Source organism: Lethenteron reissneri, chromosome 10 (genome assembly GCF_015708825.2).
Source record: "Lethenteron reissneri isolate LAM-NWPU_2019-01 chromosome 10, ASM1570882v1, whole genome shotgun sequence".
In the NCBI taxonomy this organism is placed as follows: Eukaryota; Metazoa; Chordata; class Hyperoartia; order Petromyzontiformes; family Petromyzontidae; genus Lethenteron; species Lethenteron reissneri.
In genome coordinates, this window is record NC_083788.1 from 7839216 (window position 1) to 7845228 (window position 6013).

General features: G+C 47.1%; 1 protein-coding gene across 1 annotated transcript in view; it reads right to left on the reverse strand.

Moving 5' to 3' along the window:
* LOC133340919 (collagen alpha-1(XII) chain-like) overlaps positions 1–1595 on the reverse strand; it is a 130677-nt gene extending 129082 nt beyond the window's left edge. Inside the window, exon 1 of the mRNA XM_061549414.1 lies at positions 1432–1595. The gene's annotated coding sequence lies outside the window, so the exon portion shown is untranslated. The remainder of the gene's footprint in view (positions 1–1431) is intronic.
* Positions 1596–6013: the final 4418 nt, after the last annotated feature.

A 6013-nucleotide genomic window follows, 5' to 3' on the forward strand; every position in this document is an offset into this window, starting at 1 on the left:
ACTCACACACGCACGTGTACACACTCACTCACACGCGCACGGCAATTCTTCTCCTGCCGTTGAGCGCGACGTCGATGCCAACACAGTGAGCGGGCAGCAGCCCTTTCTGCACCGTCACTAAAATCGCTCAAGCCCTTCCGTGACATCGACCGGCCAGGTGGCTCACCTGGCCGGTCGATGTTCAAATCCTGGTTGCGGACGGGGAAAATCTGTGCGGGGTGGGGGGGGGGTCGATAAAATAAGTACCACCTTGTGGGGGGGGGGGCGGATTAATAATATAATCGGTCGTCCTAGGAATGTGGAATTTCCACCCACTGGCTCAGGCCGTCTCTGAGCAGGAGGGGAGCACTTGCCTAGACGCTCATTTGCTCACGAAATCACCGACCTGTTTTTTTTTCTGTTCAACATGACACCATTCGGAGAAACTCTATGTGACCAAACAGCTTGCTTACACGAAGCTCCACAGACTATGCTATGTAAACACGCCCACATGTTAGCGCTAGGCACTCAGCTGATGTAATCTATATGCTATGCTGATGTGGGGAGAAAGAAAAAAAAGAGATGCAGCTGTATAAGCTTTGTGAATTCGATATACTTAAGTCTCTTGACCGCATAAAACGTATACGCTTTCAAGTTAATCTCTTCGCATCCATTTCGACAGCACCACCTTAACACGTACCTGGCGCGGGCATTCTGCGTAGAAAAGCAAAATGAATAACAGTAGATAAAAAAAGTAGACGAAGGCGCAGCCCTGCAATTGCTAACTCAATGCCACTGCTGGCAGAAGGGGGTCTCTATTAGAGAACCCACCCCCCACCCCGGCTGGAGGGGATTATTGGACTATTATATCGAACACTCTAACATATACAGTACTGCACATGTATATTTTAAGAGGACCCATAACCCTACACTCAGTTTTTTTTTATCGCCCAGTCGATCCGGTAACGGCCAGGTTAAAAAAAGAATACACAAACCCCCGTTTATCTATCCAGGAGAAATGGCTGATCAATAGTGACTGTCGTCTTCACGTCCCCCCCATTGTTCTATGGACGGCGCTCCGTGCTCTTATCGGATTATCCGAAAGACGCGCCCCAAAGTAACTCGCGGCTTCGTGTCCACAGAGTTATACAAATATGGTCACTCAGTCACTCACGCGAGTTCATGCCGGATTATAAGTCGCATCCCCAAATGCAATTTTAAGCAAAAAAAAGACACAGGGGAGAAGGGTGGATGGGCAAAGTGCGTCTTATAATAAAAAAAAACAATAATTCACACACGCTTAGGGCAACATTAATGTCCACCGACCACCTACCACTGCCCATCTTCGGGGTGATGCCATCTCACCTCGAGGCAGCCGAGGCTGGGGAATCTCCGTGCACACACCCACTGTTAACTCACATTGCAAAATGCCAGGCATCGCATTCTCCTTACCCGGGGTGGTGGAGCGTGGAAGTCAGTGAGGAGACAGGCGCTGGGTCTCGGGGCTAGTGGCGTCTAGGCCGTTCAGAAGGGGTCTCTCTCCTCTCGCTCTTTCCAAAGACGGCTTATGAATAGGTCAAATTTATGGGATGCTGAGTGTTTCCAAACTCACTCTCTCTCGCTCTCTACCCCCCACCCGACACACGGCCACCCTTCGTTCCCTCCCACCCACCGTCTTCTCTGTGACTCCCTCGACTCTCCTCCAAACACAGACACCCCCCTCCCCCCACTTTCCACACCCTCCCCACCCATTCCCCAGATCCATCTGCCTCCCCTCCTTGAAGAAAAAAAAATGAAATGACGTAAGGCTCGAAGTCTCAGTGGTGAGTGCGCTTAAAAAGCTCGCTGTGTGTTACGACTGCTCAAGGAGGAAATGCCTAAGGCTTAGCGATCCACACCACACTATGGCACCCGCAGGGTTGCTGAGGTTCAGAGAATAACTCCTTGGGAGTCAGTTCGAAAGCCAAAGGGGCCGCGGACAATTAGGAAAGAGTGAGACAATTGAGAGCGTGTAATGCTGAGGTCCTAGAGCAGTGGTTTCTTAACCTGGAGCACACTTACCTCCTGGGTGTGCGAGATGCCCTTTCTGGGGGTGCGAGACATGCCAGATTATTTTTTTAGAAGGTAAATCATCGAAAACTCAAATTAAGCACGGGCACGTCAGTACAACTACTTTGTTTTTTTTTTTGTCAAAACATATGTGTTAACATATATATATTTTTTACGATTGAGAACCAAAGGGGTGCAAGGCTGCAGTAAAGGTTAAGAATCACTTGCTCTAGAGGCTCCCTTATTCTAGGTTGTCAAAGTATCACGTGAAATTAGGGTTCGAGTGTTGGGTTTCATCCTCGCTGTGATTATAAACCGGGGTTTCCAAGAGCTGATGGTCCAAGTCAGACCACACAAAAAACAATCAATACGTTTGCTTTTGCCCTTTAACTTGACATTCCAACTCCAAGAGACAATATCAAAGCAGGGTGTATGGGTGAGTACTACCTCTATTGTGTAAAATATTCTATTTTTAAAGGCCGCTTGAGATATTTTTTTTCTGGAGTCGTTCTGTGAAAAATGTCTTCCGCAGCAGTTTTCAGACAATACGGAGCGAGTCGCTCTGCAATAATTCCAAATGGAATTTTCTTCTCGCAACACGATGCCGAAAGCACAATTCGACTGAACGGGAATGGGGGGGGGGGGGAAGACAAGTGAGAAACTAGGGACTATTGAGTGAGTGATCGCGTCTTGCCATGTCCATGAAGCTCAGCAAATAATAGTAGGGAAGAAGACGGCACGAGATGACTGTTTGGTTTCGAATTAAAACCACTTGCGCTCGGTTGCCATTTGTCTTTCTCTGGAGAGTTTAAACGTCTCCTTCCTTCAGCCGCTGCCATTCGCACTGCAAACGCTTTCGAAAAAATAAACACGCCCGGACAACACATTTGCAGCAAGCAGCTACTGCATATACGCGCGCGCACACACACACACACCATTTCTCTGCAACATCTGCCAGTGACGTTTTAGTTGTTGTTCAAGTTGCTATTGATAGTTTTATTGTTTAACAAAAAACTGAAGTCGTGTTTTTTTTTTGTCCATAGAGTATTGTAACATGTTCACTTTATGGGGGGAGGAAGCAGTGATGCCACGGCTAACATCACTGACGATTGAGAGTATTTAGACTATTTTGGTGCTATAAATGTCCAAATGATGGACCACTTTGTTGAGATATCATTTGTGGCCAGGTCGCTTCTGAAAACTAAGTTAATACCTCAGTGGGCTTTGTTTGGTAGGATGGGGATGGTTCAATTTTATTCGTATGTGTACTGTTTGTGGTTGTGACGTTCTTACCCGCCCCTACTGGACATCTGTGAAAAAGAGCTTCATAGCTCATCGGATTCCTTCAGTATCGATAAACATTCTGATTCTCATTTTGAATGGGTTCTGCCCCCCCCCCCACTTACCACCCCCAGCCTCCACAAAGTCGCCCTGAACAGCGTGCTCGTGTACATGGCAAGTAACCAACGCAACTAATTTAAAATGCCTTTTCAGTCAAATGCCTTTTTTTCACAAGTCCAAACACAGCCGAAGGATACAGGTAACTATATATATGTTAGGTTTATGAAGAATCCGATTCATAGTTTGGACTTGCTATTGTGGTTGAGTTGCCCTCAAAATGTTATTACCTATTCCTATTCATCTCCATGTGAATAGAGAATGGGTAAACATTTGTAAATTAGGTCCATAAAATACGATGGAAATGTAATATTTAAATATATATATAGAAACCAAGTGATATACCGCAGGAACCAACCCCCGTTTCTGAGATGATGAGGAGGAAGATCCAGGCGTCAGACTTGGAAGAAGTAAACTCTCTGCCCTTCACATAATGCAAACGGGGAGAGCTCCTCCGGATGCAGACTGCATCGCTGTGGACATTGTCAAAGAAGCGGGGTGCGTTGCTGGAACGAAATACAGCAGCTACAAATTTCTACAAAAAGGAAACAACTTCTTACGCATGGAATCGTGCAAATCCCACGTACACATCCACGAGCTCAGCAACGGATATCGATCGGACGAAGCGATGTATTGCTGCACCTCTCGCTGCCAACGTCACGTGCATCTTTCCTCCAGACACAGCTGCGGCTCAGAGACAAAACAGCTACTTTTATATGAAAGAAGGAACATAACCATGTTTATTTTTATTCCGAGGTGAGGATGACCAGACAGTTACCAGGCATGCCATCTATATTTCATGGGGATTTTTTTAGAGTCTGATTTATTTGTGTGTGGTGAATGGTGGAGAAACGTTCCCCAAACCCAGCTTTCCGATGTTTTAAGAATCTGATTGCGAAGGAAGACCTGAGACCCGCTCTCTACTTCTCAGCTTTACATTTGGGTGCAAGTAGCCCAAGTTACGTTACTCGGTCGAGGCATGTATCCCACTCCAGTCTCGATAAAGGCATCTTGTCATTGTGTAGAGATACAATTAGAGGTATCTTTGTGTGTTGCGCCAGCCACAAAGCTGGAGGGGTGCTGAGCGACAGGAGCCTCCATTGGAAGGTTGAAGGACACATGACCGGGAGCGGGGAGCTCCGGGCTTGATAAGGCAGGGGGCGTGTCCGAGGGCGGGGCGGCGGCCAAGGGATAAAGGGGGAGCGCCGAGGGGATTCGAGGCTCGTTGTGGGGATCGACTGAAGGGGTCGTCACTCTTCGGTCTTCGCTCACCGTGGAGTTTAGCTGAGGATCGAGGGTCAGTCAACGTAGATGTTAGCTGGCCTGTTCGCTTCGCTAACTCATACACACATAGCGAATAGTCTATGACAGCATAGCCACACTTAACGATAGGACTCAGTGAGCAGTGAGATTGTTTATTAAACGTGTTGCCTCCAACAAATTGTGTGTGCGCCTCAGTAATAACACCCGACAATTTGATAAACAGCATTATCTAACCATCACTCTGTTCTGTCTCCACCTATGAAGAAGAAAAACATGTTATAGTCCACTGACTGACGTATACACTTCCCAGACAAATATTATCAAACGGCATGTTTAAGCAAGCAAGCTTTCGGACGGTTTTGGATTTCCAGGTCTCATCAGAAGTCAAGCTTCTGAAACAAATACTGCAGGATTACCAGCTGTCATAGGCAAAAGAGGGCCCACATCCAAACCGTGCAGCTTCACTCAATGCACATATTAGTTTGAGACATTTCCTAAGCTTGTGGTCCATGAAACTCACCCGTCCGTGCTCAGCTGCCCTTCGTCGAGCACACTTAAATCATGATGGGGACGTTGGCCTCGATGCGCGTGAACGACACAAAACTCACTCACCTCGTCCATCATTAGTACCACATTGTGATGGAAAAATATATACAGCATCCCTCCATCCAAATCCAGACTTAAGCCCCTCTTTCTTCGTTCCGATGCCTATGACTGACCGTGTCCTCTATCCAAATACGCATTGCCTTGAACAGCGCTCAAAGCCATAGGGCGTCCATAAAAGTTGCATACATTCATTATCAAATCATTATAACGACTGCGGTTTGAACTGGTTGCGTCGACGTTTTCCCAACGTACGTCCGATTACGATTTTTTTTAAGTGCGAGCCACCTCGCAGAGCTCGTGGCGGGAAACATTCGAAGAGGATCCAAGCCAAGATGTTGGAGATCGCCGGGGGGACTCGCAAAGTCTCGTCGAGTCGTCAACGCCGTGGTTGAAGGTTTACAGCGAACGCTAACTGCGTGGGGACATCAAGAAGAAGAAGAAAACAAACGGGAAGATGAAAACGACGAGAAATAGCTACGCGTGAATTGAATCGTAGGCCTGAGTTGCAATAATCCGTTGAATCACCGAGGCAGGTGCGCGGATCGTTACACCGCTGCTTGTACATTAAAGGTGAATAACTGCGAAAACGATGTCATCTGCGACCCATATAACGACGGTTCGTCGTTTGTCAGTTTTGAAACTGTTGGCAAAGGCCAATTGGCATATTTTTAACAGCTGTGCCGAATGAGTACGCACACATTGTTCCACAGAGCAGCCA